This window comes from Cryptomeria japonica, chromosome 4 (genome assembly GCF_030272615.1).
Source record: "Cryptomeria japonica chromosome 4, Sugi_1.0, whole genome shotgun sequence".
In the NCBI taxonomy this organism is placed as follows: Eukaryota; Viridiplantae; Streptophyta; class Pinopsida; order Cupressales; family Cupressaceae; genus Cryptomeria; species Cryptomeria japonica.
The window spans coordinates 693,054,331-693,069,982 of record NC_081408.1 but is presented as its reverse complement, the minus strand read 5'-3'; positions in this window follow the sequence as shown (position 1 = coordinate 693,069,982).

The following is a 15,652-nucleotide window of genomic DNA, read 5'->3' as shown; positions in this document are numbered from 1 at the left end:
CGCCTTACCTGAATATTATCAAGAGAGATCATCTATATTGATTGAACCAACATAAGCAGTCAACATTGGAACAACAGATCAACCAAAGATTCTACATTTGACAACCTCTTTATTAGAACAAGAAAAGCAGAAATATCTGGAATTTTTCAAAAGACGACAAACCAATTTCGCCTGGTCATATGCAAACATGCCAGGGTTGGATCCAGATCTTATAATGCATCACCTAAATGTCGCTCCAGGAACCAAACCGGGTAAAACATAAATTGAGAAAGATGCATCCTCATATAGCTCTCATTGTCAAAGCAAAATTGAAGAAATTACTAGATGTGGGATTTATCAGACCTGTGGCATATTCCCAAAGGGTATCAAACATAGTTCCTGTTTCTAAACTGGATAAAAGTATCAGAGTATGAACATAGTTCAAGATCTCAATAATGCATGTCCAAAGGATGACTTTCCTTTGCCTAATATTGACATCATTCTCGATTTAACTGCTGGACATTCCATGTTTTCTCTAATGGACGACTTCTCAAGATATAATCAGATTAAAATAGCTCCAGAGGATCAAGAAAATACAGTTTTCACGTGTCCATGGGGTACTTTTTGTTGGAATGTCATGCCATTTGGACTCAAGAATGCAGGTGCTACTTATCAGAGAGCTATGACACCAATCTTCCATGACATGATGCATACATTCATGGAAGACTATGTAGATGACATATTGGTAAAATCATACAATAGAGATGAACATCTAGAAATACTGGAAAAGATCTTTGACCGGTTAGAACACTACAAGCTAAGGCTAAATCCCAAGAAATGTGCCTTTGGTGTCACTTCAGGTAAGCTATCAAGATACATTGTTTCAGCTAGAGGTATAGAAGTAGATCTGGCTAAAGTTAAAGCAATCATGGAAATGACATCTCCCAAAAATATCAGTCAACTCAGATCACTTCAAGGAAGATTGCAGTCAATTAGAAGATTTGTTGCTCAGTTGGCAGATAAGTGTCAAACATTTACTCATCTGTTGCACAAGAATGTTAATTTCAAATGGGACAATCAATGTGAAGAAGCATTCAACAAAATCAAGAAATATCTCATGCAACCACTAGTCCTAATGTCACCAATTCAAGGTAAGTTGTTGTTACTATATGTATCGGCCACAAAAGTATCATTAGGAGTTCTGTTTGCACAATAGGATAATGAAGGAAAAGAACGAGCTATTTACTACATCAACATAACATTAGTGGGATACGAGCTCAATTATTCACTAATAGGAAAAGCATGCTTAGCAGTAGTGTTCGCTTTTAAAAAATTGTGACACTATCTACTCTCCCACTCAATCAAACTGATTGTTAAAATAGGTCCGTTAAAGTATTTGCTCAACAAGGCGACATTAACAGGAATATTAGCAAAATGGGTCATGATCCTAAGTGAATTTGATTTTGAATATGTGGACAAAAAATCTATCAAGGGACAAGTCATTGTAGACTAGCTGGCAGAATCACCACTTCAAGATGATCATCCCTTAAACATTGAATTTCCAGATGTTGATATCCTCACAGTCACCAAACAAACATGACAGTTGTACTTTGATGGTTCATATACACAGCATGGATCAGGAGCAAGCATTTTATTCATCACACCGCAAGGTCACACAATTCCAAAGGCATATAAATTGAGTTTTCCATGCACCAACAATACAAGAAAATATAAAGCTTTGGTCACATGAATCAAAATGGCCATAGAATGGAACATCACACAACTACAGGTTTTTGGAGACTCCCAGCTTGTCATCAATCAAATTAATGATGATTATCAAACAAAGGATGACAAACTAATGCCTTTTAAAAAGATGGTAAATGATTTCAAAACGTATTTTGTAGAAAGCACTTTTGAGCAGATTCCAAGAAATGACAACAAAGCAGTAGACGCCATGGCAATACTTGCTTCTCTACTTCAGACACAGGGAAATCGAGAGTGTTACAGATTCTTGGTGGAAGAGTTGTTTTACCCTGCTCATGATTGTCCTGATTCCCAAATTATCTGTCACCTTGTTGGGCATGATTCTTCCTGCTATGGCCAAATTTATACATACTTGAAAGATAATACCCTCCCTCTTGACTTGTCAAATAACCAAAAGCGAAATTTCATCTGCTAATCCTCATATTATACTCTTGTCGCAGATACCCTTTTTAAACGAGGTCTGGACGAACTCTCTTAAGATGTCTTGAGAAAGAAGAATCTGAAAAGGCCTTAAACGAAGTCCATAACGACATTTGTGGCACTCATTCAAGTGGTCTTACCCTTTCGAAAAAACTCATACGCTCGGGCTATTATTGGCCAACTATGGAACGAAATTCTTTTAAGATAGCTAAAACATGCAAATAATGTCAGATCCATGGCAATTTAATTCATGCACTAGCACAAGAGTTTCATTCTTTGGCAACATATTGGTCTTTTTACCAATGGGGTCTTGATCTAGTAGGAAAGATAAATCCTCCTTAATCCAATGGTCACAAATTCATCCTTGTAGCTACAAAATATTTTACAAAATGGATTGAGGCGGTACCTCTCACAAATATCACAGGAAAACAAATTGCTGCATTTATCTTGAACTACATCATATGTCGTTATGACATACCCATGACCATTATCACTGATAATGGACGACCGTTCAAGAACCAAGACGTACAAGAGATTTGTGAGAAATTTCAGATCCAACACATGTTCTCCACACCCTATTATCCACAAGGGAATGGACAAGCAGAAGCATCAAACAAAACAATTTTGAAAATCCTCAAAATGACAGTGAATGATGCTGGCAGAGATTGGCATATTCAATTAAACCCTTCTCTATGGGCCTACCATACCAGTATCTTCACCCCTACAGGAGCCACACCTTTCTCTCTTGTCTATGGATCAGAAGCAATAATGTCAATAGAAGTAGAGATACCTTCTCTACGAGTATCATTTAAAGGCCTTATCCCAGATGAAGAACACCGAGTATCTAGACTACAAGAGTTAGAATTGATCCATGAATGACGATAAAATGCCTTTGATCATTTGAAGGCGTATCAGCAAAGAATGTGCCGAAGTTATAATCACAAGGTCAAACCAAGAGCATTTCAAGTTGGAGAACTAGTGCTAAAGGAAAATCCACGCAACCAATCAGATCGAGAAAAGAAAGGAAAGTTTGAACCAAACTGGTTGGGTCCATTTGTGGTCACAACAACATTTGGGTCTGTTGGAAATGTGCCTCTAATTCACTTGACTTGTGTTTAGACTGATCAGAGTAACCTATCTCGATGGAACAGTTGTCGGTGTGACTCGTCAATGGGTCGATGGAACCCTCTTCTTGTGATCGGGCTATCGGGTGAGCAAGTCCGAGATGATCCAATGATTGTCGCTATACCGCGATGGGAAGATGATCAAAAGTTATTCATTGCGGCTTGGCGACCAAGTGGTGGGGCCCGGCAAGAGAGCGGCTCAGGTGAGATAACGGTAGAGAAGATTAAGGTTGATCCAATGGCGGTCGTTAGGTCGCGATGGGAAACTGCTCGTTAAACTTTCCATCGCGACCCAACGACAAAGAAGAGCTTCATTCCAGGCGAATAGTGAGGCCGTGCTAAGGTGGCAAGATAGGGACTTCGGAGCCAATCAGGAAGTGACACGTGGCATAAGTGAGCGACTAAGGCGAGTTAAAGGCCGAGCAGATCGCAGACGATCGGACGACGATCGCAGAAGATCCAACAGTGGTCGCTAGGTTGTGATGAGAAATTGCTCGTTAGACTTTCCATTGCGACCCAACGACAAAGAAGAGTTTCATTCCGAGCGGTTAGTGAGGTCGTGCTAAGGTGGCAGGGTAGGGACCCCAGAGCCAATTAGGGGGTGCCACGTGGTGGAGTGCAGAAAGAGGAAAGGGGTATCATCGGAGATCGGGAGAACTGGTTGTTTGCTACACCAATACCCGATGAGGTCACCTTCAGCGATCGGGTTGATATCGGTGATCGGGGTGACAAGATGGAAGCTATGTCGATGGCCCGATCAAGTTGTTGTGGTGTCAGCAGGAGATCGAGTCTACTTGTTGAAGGCTATCTTGATGAGCCAATGGAGCTGACTTGTTTGGAGTAGCATTAGTAGATTCGTCTATTGGTTCATCAGGAGATCAGAGCAACGCATTTGTGGTCTTTTCGATGGTCGATGGAGTGGAGACTGACTACGGGTGTGCGTTCGAACCGAAGTCCAAAAGGTGAAACACTTGGACACTGAAGATGGTCTTGTTGGTGTATATGAATACGAACCGACCCGACTTCCTGGTGCATGTGGGATAATTGTTTTCTCATGAATACAGACCGACGTAGACAATTAGATGTCTAACTGATTGGTGCAAACTGACAGTTGAACGGTCGACATGGAAGATGTAATTTGAGTAGCCAGGGGAAACCGAAATGAAATGTTGGTTAGGTGGATGGATGTTACTGAATGATAGATCGTTGGACTCCATAACAATTATGCTTAACCGATACGTTGTAATCGATGGCTGATATATATGTTGCCAGAGATGTAACCGAAGAGTGAGAGAGGTTATTGTGTGATGTATGGTGTGGAGTCCTGTATGTTGGAAGCCTGAGTGTTCTGCATAGGTGATGACTGTGATCCGAACATAGATTATGAGAGAAAATGCCTGTGAAAAGGATCTGTAACTTTATTGTAACCTTTTGTTAAGTGTGAATAAAGTGATCTCTCTTTGGTGGTGGGTTTTTTACCCGTAAGGGTTTTCCCACGTAAATCTGATGTTAACTCTCTGTTGTGTTTTCTGTGTGATTAGTTTTTTCATTAGTGTGTGTATATCTTAATGTTCTGCAAAAGAATTTAAAGACATACTTGCTTGATTCCCCTTAGAATTGACATTAGGAGAGCGCTTTCTACACTGTGCTTTCCTTACAAGTGGTATCAGAGCTTGGCCTGTTGTGTTATCCTTGTTGGGTAGGGTTGGTTCTTTGTGTCAATTCTGGTTTTCAGTGGGAGTCTATCAGAGTGTTTATTTGTCTTGTTTGCAGTTTAAGATGGCGAACACCTCTGTGCGAATGGACATTGAGAAGTTCAATGGATCCAACTTTGAGTTGTGGAAACTTAAAGTTGAAGATTTGCTAGTTGATAGAGATCTCTGGATTGCAGTGGCTGGAGCTAAACCTTCAGGCATGAAACAAGAGGATTGGGACCTTGCAGATAGAAAATCCAAAGGGTTGATCAGACTCTGTTTGGCAGACTTTGTTCTGTTAAATATTCATGAGGAGAAGACTACTATTCTTCTGTGGAAGAAACTTGGTGATATTTATCAGTGAAAGTCTCTAGTAAATAAGTTGTTCTTGAGGAAGAAGTTGTATTCCTTGAAGATGGATGAGGGTACATCTTTAGTAGATCAACTGAATGTTTTCAACATGATTGTTGCACACTTAACCTCCGTAGGAGTCAAGATTGATGACGAGGATCGATGTATGCTTTTGTTATGTTCTTTGCCTGATACATGGGATCATCTAGTAATGACCATTGGGAGTACAACAACCACGCTCACAATGGAAGGTGTGGTTGCTTTGTTATTGTCAGAAGAAACACAAAGAAAATCTTTTGAGATGGTCAAGGAGGCTCTCGCTGTTAGAGGCAAGCAAGAGGACAAGAAGTCTAAATCCAAGTCAGAGGAAAGTTCTAAGTCTCCTGGAAAGAAGTCCAAAGCGAAGTGCTGGAATGGTGGGCAGACTAGTCATATCCAAAAGGATTGCAGAGAGAAGAAGAAAAATAAGAGTTCTTCATCTTCTGGGCCCTCTCAGAATGATGATGGAAATGTCTTCTGAGCTTCTTTGGGAAGTCAGACATCTATTGATGTCTAGTTCAATCTTCATGAAGAAGATGCTTATCACGATGCCATGTAAGACTTGGTACCATGTTTGGCAGTGATGTATATTCATCACTTGATGGTGGATGATCTTTATGTGACTGAAGATGATGACATCTTGAGAATTCATAAGTCCTTGGTAGAGATGTTGTTTATGTTTTAACATGTTATTCTTGTTAAGCTGTTTTTATTGTGTCGTGGTACACTCTTGAGATGCATTTAGAGTTATGGCTGATATGGAGCATGATATCTCTTTGGATGAGATGTTTTAGATCACGGTTGTCATGTTTAAGTTCTTGATTCTACAGTTGGAATTTTGACATTGATCTTGGTTTTGTGTTTTGAGGACATTGATCATTTACTTGATACTTCATGATATTGTGGTTTTTCATTTGGAGTTTTGGCATGGGTTGATCAGTTAAAGGTACTCATGGATACATGGAAATATAGTATACCTTAGAGGTATGTATAGTTGGATGTGCTAGCACTTTCTATAGGTGCTTTTCTAGCTATGTTTGTGACAAATGTTGGTACATTCGGTTAACCTTTTTGGATTGAGAGTTTTGTATTCTTGGGAGACAGAGAAATGTTTTTTTGTGAAACAGATTATATAGTTTTCTCAGTGGATAGATTCTATGTGTGTCCAGTGGAAATGGCATGGTAGAAGGTAGGTATGTCCATGAATGAGATGTGACTACTTTGCAAGTATCTCAATGATGCACACAGTAAATTCTATTTCCTAACGATTTATGATCGAGTTGCATATCAACATTGATGGGCTTTAGAGTCCATGTTTCTCAGTTATGTCTGTAAGTGTTTGGCAGTCTAGTGAATTCCTTGTCAAGTAGGAGTTTGTTGGAAATGTGCCTCTAATTCACTTGACTTGTGTTCAGACTGATCAGAGTAACCTATCTCAATAGAACAACTGTCGGTGTGACTCTTGTCAATAGGCCGATGGAATCCTCTTCTTGTGATCGGGCTATCGGGTGAGCAAGTCCGAGATGATCCAATGGTTGTCGCTATACCTACGATGGGAAGATGATTGAAAGTTATTCATCATGGCTTGTCGACCAAGTGGTGGGGCCCGACAAGAGAGAAGCTCAGGTGAGATAACGGTCGAGCAGATCAAGGTTGATCCAATGACGATTGTTAGGTCACAATGGGAAACTGCTTGTTGGACTTTCCATCGCGACCCAACGACAAAGAAGAGCTTCATTCTGGGTGGATAGTGAGGTCGTGCTAAGGTGGCAGGGTAGGGACTCTGGAGCCAATCAGGAAGTGACACGTGGCATAAGTGAGCGGCTAAGGCAAGTTAAAGGCCGAGCAGATCGCAGATGATCGGACGATGATCACATAAGATCCGACGGTGGTCGCTAGGTCACAATGTGAAATTGCTCATTAGACTTTCCATCGTGACCTAGCGACAATGAAGAGTTTCATTCTGGGCGGTTAGTGAGGTCGTGCTAAGATGGTAGGGCAGGGACCCCAGAGCCAATCAGGGGGTGCCACGTGGCAGAGCGCAGAAAGAGGAAAGGGGTATCATCAAAGATTGGGAGAACTTGTTGTTTACTACATCTATACTTGATGAGGTCGCCTTTGGCGATCGAGTTGATATCGATGATCGGGGTGACAAGATGGAAGCTATGCCGATGGCCTGATCGAGTCGCTATGGTGTCATCGGGAGATTGGGTCTACCTGTTGAAGGCTATCCTGATGAGCCGATGGAGACAACTTATTTGGAGTAGCATTAGTGGAGTCATCTACTGGTTCATCGGTAGATCAGAGCAACGCATTTGTGGTCTTTCCGATGGCCGATGGAGTAGAGACTGACTACGGGTGTGCGTTCGAACCGAAGTCCAAAAGGTGAAACACTTGGACACTGAAGATGGTCTTGTCGGTGTATATGAATATGAACCGACCCAACTTCCCGGTGCATGTGGGATAATTGTTTTCTCACAAATACAGACCGACGCGGACAGTTAGATGTCTAACCGATTGGTGCAAACTGACAGTTGAACGGTCGACATGGAAGATGTAATCTGAGTAGCCAGAGGAAACTGAAACACAATGTTGGTTAGGTGGATGGATGTTATTGAATGACAGACCGTTGGACTCCATAACGGTTATGCTTAACTGATACATTGTAATCGATGGCTGATATATGTTTCCAGAGATGTAACCGAGGAGTGAGAGAGGTTACTGTGTGATGTATGGTGTGGAGTCCTATATGTTGGAAGCTTGAGTGTTCTACATAGGTGATGACTGTGATCCGAACATAGATTCTGAGAGAAAATGCCTGTGAAGAGAATCTGTAACTTTATTGTAACCTTTTGTTAACTGTGAATAAAGTGATCTCACTTTGGTGGTGGGTTTTTACCCATAAGGGTTTTCCCACGTAAATCTGGTGTTAATTCTCTGTTGTGTTTTCTGTGTGATTAGTTTTTTCATTAGTGTGTGTATATCTTAATGTTCTGCAAAAGAATTTAAAGACAAACTTGTTTGATTCCCATTAGAATTGACATTAGGAGAGCGTTTTCCGCACTGTGCTTTCCTTATAGGGTCAGGAGCTTATCAACTATCAACGCCAGACGGGGATCAACTCAAGGAACCCATCAATAGCATACATTTGAAAAAGTTTTATGTCTAAAAGCAAAAAATCCCCAAAAAATGAAAAAACAGAAAATCCAAAAACAGTGAAAAAGAAGAAAATTCAAAAAAAAAAAATTCAAATATCAAGAAAAAGTGCAATGAAAACAAATGGTGAAAACCTAGAAACGGGCGTTATCTGTCAACTAGCTCTTCCATCTATTAGTTCATGCATCCTTCCGCTTGCATTCATTTTCATTGGCATTGTTCATATCCACAATAAAGCCTTTGTACATACGTAGGCTTTGCAGGTGATTTCTCACCATGGTTTGGATCATTGTATATACCATAATAAGTTTGTTTCTAGACTGGGGGCAAAATCCTGAACCTAGCTAGGGGCAAAATTTCATTGAGCTTAATCAAACAGGTAGAACAACAGTTAGGCAACACTTGTCAAGCAAAAACTGAGACACATCCAACGTTGAACACAAGATCAAATTATCTACCATCAACCATCAACTATCAGTCTAAACATGACAAACACATATCAATGGATGATATCTTTTGACTAATGGTTTTAACACTTTATCAACAATGGTTCAACTTTTATATCTTGATTTTCGCTATCATAATTCCTGAGTGACTCAAGGATGTATTTCACTAGAGGACCAAGGAAGGAACATGATATTTTCTTGTCTACTGTTTGTAAATTAATCGTTAATATGTGCAAATTTGTCTCAGGACATGATCATCGGACTTTCATCGAGGACATTTCAGATTTGCATATAGAAATGGTCAATACTAATTGTTTTACGCAAGCAACACTCAAGTCATCTTGGTTCAATTATACCTCGATGCTTGGGTTAACTTGCAATATCAAAACCCAGGAAATTAGTGCTCAGGGCATCATGGTTCAATTATACCATTGATGTTTGCACTCACTTTCCACGTTTTAAAGGCTCAATGATGACAAAAAGAAATGACCAAATGACGGGTCTGATCACAACATTGCATTTCATTTGCATTTTCATATTTAAAGTAGTTTGCATTTCATCTTGCATGGGATCACAAGAGCTCATCTTTTCCAAGGCCAAAAGCTTCAACATGGTGTTATCTCTCTTATTAAGTGATTGCGTACATTAGACATTAACAAAAATAATCAATTCATCCATCTTGCACTAGTACATTTGGGTCAAAATTTCGATGGCAAATCGTCGGAATTCCGACACAATTTCGTCGCACTACCGACAAAAAAAGCCGTCAAAAACTTTGTGTTGGAAGTTTTGACTATCCTTGTGGTCGTCGCAATTCCGACATCACCTCCAACCTTTTCGATCGCTGCCATGGATGCTCATACCCCGAAAGAATACTGTTGCGATCTCGGCCTATCGTCGAAATTCTGACGATAGGCCGATTTTTCGGAAATTTTTTTTTTATAGAAAAAGATTGACATTGGTATCTCTCTTCTGTCTCTCTTCTCTATCTCTCTCTACTAGCTCTCTTCTCTCTCCCCTCTCTAGGTCTCTTTCTCTATCCCTCTTTTCTTCTCTCCCTCTCTACTTCTCTTTCTCTACCCTCTCCAGGTCATTATCTCTTCCTCTCACCCTCTCTCTCTCTCTCTCTCACCTCTATAGGTCTCACCTTCCATTCCTCCATCATTACCCATGTTGTCAAGTTGCAAGATATTTCCCAAATTACTTGGTTGCTAGGGTTGATTTTCTTAAGTGTTGGAGTCAGAGTTAGATGAGACCTGCATGATTAAGTTGTATTAAGTGATCAAGTCACCAAGATCTCAATTGTAAACATGACTAGGTTCTAGGGTTTTAGGGTAGCAAAGGTCAAGATTGAGGTATGGTGGTCAAGAATTACCTTCCAATGACAAAAGACATCCAAATGATGAAGAATGAAGGCGATGAACTCATAGAAGTTTGGAGGAGATAATTTGACTAAGTTAAAATTTTGTTTAAGTCATGGTCATGATACTAGCTTGCTCATCAAGAGCAATTTGTGCGAATGAACCCTAGAAATGTGCCCATGCTAGAGAAGCGAGAATTCCAATAAAACCTAAGGCAATGCTAGTAAGGGGTCAAAATTAAAGAATTAGGGTACAAAAAACAAAATTTGGCTAAGTCGAGATGTTGCTCAAGGATGACCTAAATAATGGAGTGTATATCAATCATGAAACATGAGAATGGATAGGTCTTGACCCAAGCAACATAAGTCCCCCTTGTGATTCCAACAGATATCACATCACAATCATTGAGTTTAATGGCAATATAAAGTCAAGACCTGACTATTGGAATCTTGGAGTCATCCCATTTGATCACGTAGTTTAGCACTTGGGAGGATTTTGTTCAAGAGAGGATAGAATACTTAGTATTTTATTTTGTGTTGCATAGTGCATAAAAAACACATCAACATAAACCATTGAAAGGTTTGGTTAAAGCCTTCGAATCACAATCTCTACGAGAAGCTATCGAGAGTGCCCAAAATTTGGAAACTTTAGTATCCAAGAACATAATTCATAAGGCACCACTTTTAGAGAAACCAAAGAAGCCTATCAATGTAATATTTTATTTACCTTGGATATGTTTTATCCTAAGTGTGATATTCCACTATTAAAAAGATTAATTAGGTAATATTTTTACTTAGGTAGAATAAGATAATGAGTTGCACATTCTCCTTCTTTGATTGAGATTCTACTTTTTCCTTGTCACAAATTTGGAAACTTGGATAAGCAATTTCTTTTTTTGGTTTTCTACCTCTTCATGATCCTCATGGATTTGGAATCTTGGAAGCTATATATTGTAGGTTTTTCCTCGATTAACATATCAAATGAAACTATTGTGAGCTTTCATATCTTAACATACCAAGGGCTTAAGTTTGGGGACGATAGGGGGATGACGAAGGGGGCGGGGTGGGATGCAAATATATATACAACTTAAAAAATTAATTATAAAAGGATGTGTATAGAATAAGTATAACAACTGTAAATAAAACTTTGCCACACTATGTAAATTTTACAATAAACATTAAAAATATGTCAATGATTGCATTGAAATTTGAACATTAACAATGGTGGTAGAGTTTTGGAACTTTGGGAACAAACTAAGAATAAGTATAAGAATTGCAGATGAAGCTTTCGCATACTAAGTGTTTAAACTAGTCAACATAAAAAAATTGGAAACAATTGCATTAACAATAAGAATGGTGGGTAGAGGTTTGGGGTCAATGGGTAGTGCGCCTTGTGGAGGGTTTGGGGCAGAGCCCCCATCAAGGTTAGGGGGCATTGCCAAACCTTTAATACGGATGACATTTTCACAATAATTTCACCATTTTTGTTTAGAATTGGAATTTCTAATTGGGGGCCATGGGAGACTCATAGGCATCCTCAAGATGGTCAAGAGACTCCTTGGAGTCCCTAGGACATCCCTAAGTGGTGTGGCAAGGGGATGTTTCCCCTAAGTATTGCATCCTGAAAAAATAGGGATTTTGGAGGGGGGGAAGGGGTCCCCATGTTTCAATGGTTTCAAAAGATTCTAAGTTTTTTTTTTATCTTGTCATAACAAAATATACTCCTCTTGCATCCTTGGATGATTTGAAAATTGAAAACAATTTGACAAGAAAAAACTAACTTCTAAAGTTTAGACTTAGTTTTCTTTTTTTATCAAGTCACTACAACATTTCAATGATCAAAGTAGCTTTTTTTTGGTGGTTTCGAAGCATCCAAAAGGCTTGAGAAATTCAATATTATCTTTCATTCCACCAAAATTGGAGATCAAGAAGCATGCTCACAAACAAGGATTTGTTTGTAACTTAAGGCAATCGACTAGTTTTTGGGGCATTTTCAGGTCTAAAGAACCTACCATTGTGTCAAAAAGGCCCATAAGACCCCATTTTCATCTAAAACTTGTCTCTTTTGGTCGTAGAAGCATTTAAGGAAAAAAAAATCACACAACCAATGATATGCCTATACCATATATATTTGAGTTAAAATAAAAATAAAAAATTGACAAGGTTTGGAGACCATTGAACAATTTGGGAGATTGCTAATACATACACTCAATTTATAAAGTCTCAATTTGATGTACTTAATCTTCGAGAGGCCTATACAAAAGCATTTTGTAATTGCGAACTAAGATAAATTTCCATTTTTGGCAGTTTTCATCATGGATTATGGTATTAAATTCCGACATTCTATTGTCAAGATAAATTCAGAGAACCATTTGTACTCGAAACAAGGGATAGTGAAAAATTACATTATGTAGGATCTCCTACCCTATCTCATTGAATTCATTCCTACACCAAGTGACTATGAACAAAAGTGTAGGTATTTAACAACAATGACATGGTCCATGGACTAGTGATCCTCCTCTTGATACTCCATCTACAAATGAGAACATCTCTTATACACGTTGCTACTTCAAAATTAAAAGTTGCTTCTTCTAGAACTTTCCATGATTCTTTGCAATAGGATTATATGTCTTCTAGATTCACCCCACTAGGACACATTCCTATCAAGCATCTTTACTTTTTTGAAAAGTAGACCACATTTCAGATCTAGATGACACCATAATGACTTTGATTTCCTCTTGCAAGATATTCCTCCATCATGTATTACTTCATCGAAGTTCAAATTTGCTTCTTCAAGGGCTCTCAATGATTCTCTATATAGGATTCTTCGTGTCTATGAGATCCACTTCATTGGGAGGCCTACTTAAACATTTCACATCTGTTTGTGGACTCTCACCTTTCAAATATTGATGAAACAATTGAGAATATTTGTCTTCTCATTGATGACAATGCCCATCGAGTTACATCGACTCCCATTGTAAATTCACTTGTTCTATCCCCACCATATCATGCAACATGACACATTCTATTTCACATTAATTAAGGTCTCACACTTCAATGATTGTAGTCCCTGAATCTTCTATGGAACATTCACAGCTTAACATCAACATCAAGACACATGAGTCGCTTCAAAAACCATACATCTAAATTCCTTTCTACATTCCACTTGAATGGGAATTCAAAAATTTGACAACTCAAGATTTCCATATTGTGAAAGGAAGGTGCATCATTTGTTGCAAATGAACCTACTACAACATTCACCATTCAACATTTTGCATTGCTTTTCTCTCTTCTTTGTGGAGGCACCAACTTTAGGGGATGGGGTGGGTCTATATTATTCTTCACATATGTCACTTGGGATGGAGTTTTGTCCTATGGATTTTCTAGTCTCTACTTTGAGAGGGTACACTCTCTTTATAATTTGGGGTTATTTCATATTTTACATGGATACCTAACCATGTGACCCATTTCTTCTTACCTCAATTGCACTTAAGGGGGTGTGCCAATGTACCATTTTATTCACCAAGTGGATATGTTTTATCGTAAGTATGATATTGCATTTGTTTGTTTAGTTTACTTAAGTAATTTCTTTTAACTTGAGATAATGACTTGCACATTCTCCTTCTTTCATAGGATTATGTTTTTTTCCTTATCCTCAAAAATTTGGAAACTTGGATAAACAATTCCTTGTCTTTTGGTTTTCTATCTCATCCTCGTCTTCATCCTCATGGATTAAAAATCTTGGATATCGAGTGAAGATATTGTGAACTTTTTCATTTTCTCTCTTATGAAATCAACTATGTTATGCTATTTTGATTTTATTATCATTTATATTTAACAATTTTAAAAATGTTATCACTTACATTAATTTCTAGGTTAATATTTATTTTGTAGATTCTAATAGAATTGAATACCATACCCAAACAATATCTAGTATGAACTAGCTAGTTACAGGCTAGGTTCCAAGCATACTTGGTAACACAATTTTTGAGCTTGTGTTTGTTTATGATTTAACGATTGATGCATCTAGCTTTGCTACCCATCTACTTTGAATACAATGAGAGGGTGATTTTGTCTAAGCCAAGAGACCCTACTATCTAATATCACCCAAGAAAGATATTGATATTTTACCTTGGAAATATAAGCCTTTTGTAAGTATAATTCAATGAATTGTGATAATAACTTAAAATGAAGTGAATTAAAATTTGATTGAGTTCCCCATTGTATTTTAACAAATCACCTAGGAAGATGTTCATTCCTAACAATTTCCAATTCTCTTTCCAAAAGGATGAAAAAGAAGAGAAAGGAACTAATTAATGTTGGGACATAATTTAGAAGACCTATGTTTTGTGTCTGAAAGCTACTAGCCTAGAGAGCATGGAAACAATTTGAAGTCATGGGAGAGAGTTTCAGTTCTATCTCCAGAAATTGTGTCCAGTACTCTTGTATTGAATTTTTAAATCCTTCTAAGTTTAAATGTTCACGAGGAAACTCTAAAATTTTAATAAAATACATAAATGAAAACCAATTTTGTTTTCGTCGGAATACTTTTGAAAATCACATCACCTCAGTAATTGAACTGTAACAATAAGATTGCACACAAAGTGCAGGTTTGCTATGAAACATGTTAAAAGGGTTAAACTATTTCAATTAATACAAACACTGGAACTATTAAACAACAATAGCTTGTTGGTAATCAAGATTTTGGACTATACCCACATTTTACACCTTTTCATATAGTTACAAAGAACATAGAAAACATGTACGTGGAACTACAGATTCCAACATATGTAAAAATACAACAATCTAAATAAGAATGGGAAGCATGTGGAGAATGGTTAAGACATGCATAAATAAAAGGAAAACAAAAATCTCTCAATGTGTATCACAAACAAATCAAGGAAAAAAGCTTTTAGGTAGGGGACCGATATGATCATAAAAATTTCAAAACTTCTAAAGTATAGAGCATTTGAGATTTTACAGAGAATGCGCTAATTCAGCTTTATTCATGATGAGGTATATTCACAACTTTTGCAGTCGCACCATGGTGTTGTTCGTGTTCGCTCTGTTGGACCCTGCAATTAAGATTCAATATACGTACATTATTCAATAAGATTAACTGTGCAACATAATGAAATATTGAAAAGTGTGTTATCTTATTGAGCTTCTCTTTGTTTCGAGAATAGTTTAATATTCTCTACTTAACAGGGCCAACCATGTGAAGGTGGAAGCTCATTTGGCCCCTCCCTCCCCTAACATCGCTCTAAATTCCCCGTTAACATCTAACATTCATTCATTCTTTCATCCATTATTAAAATA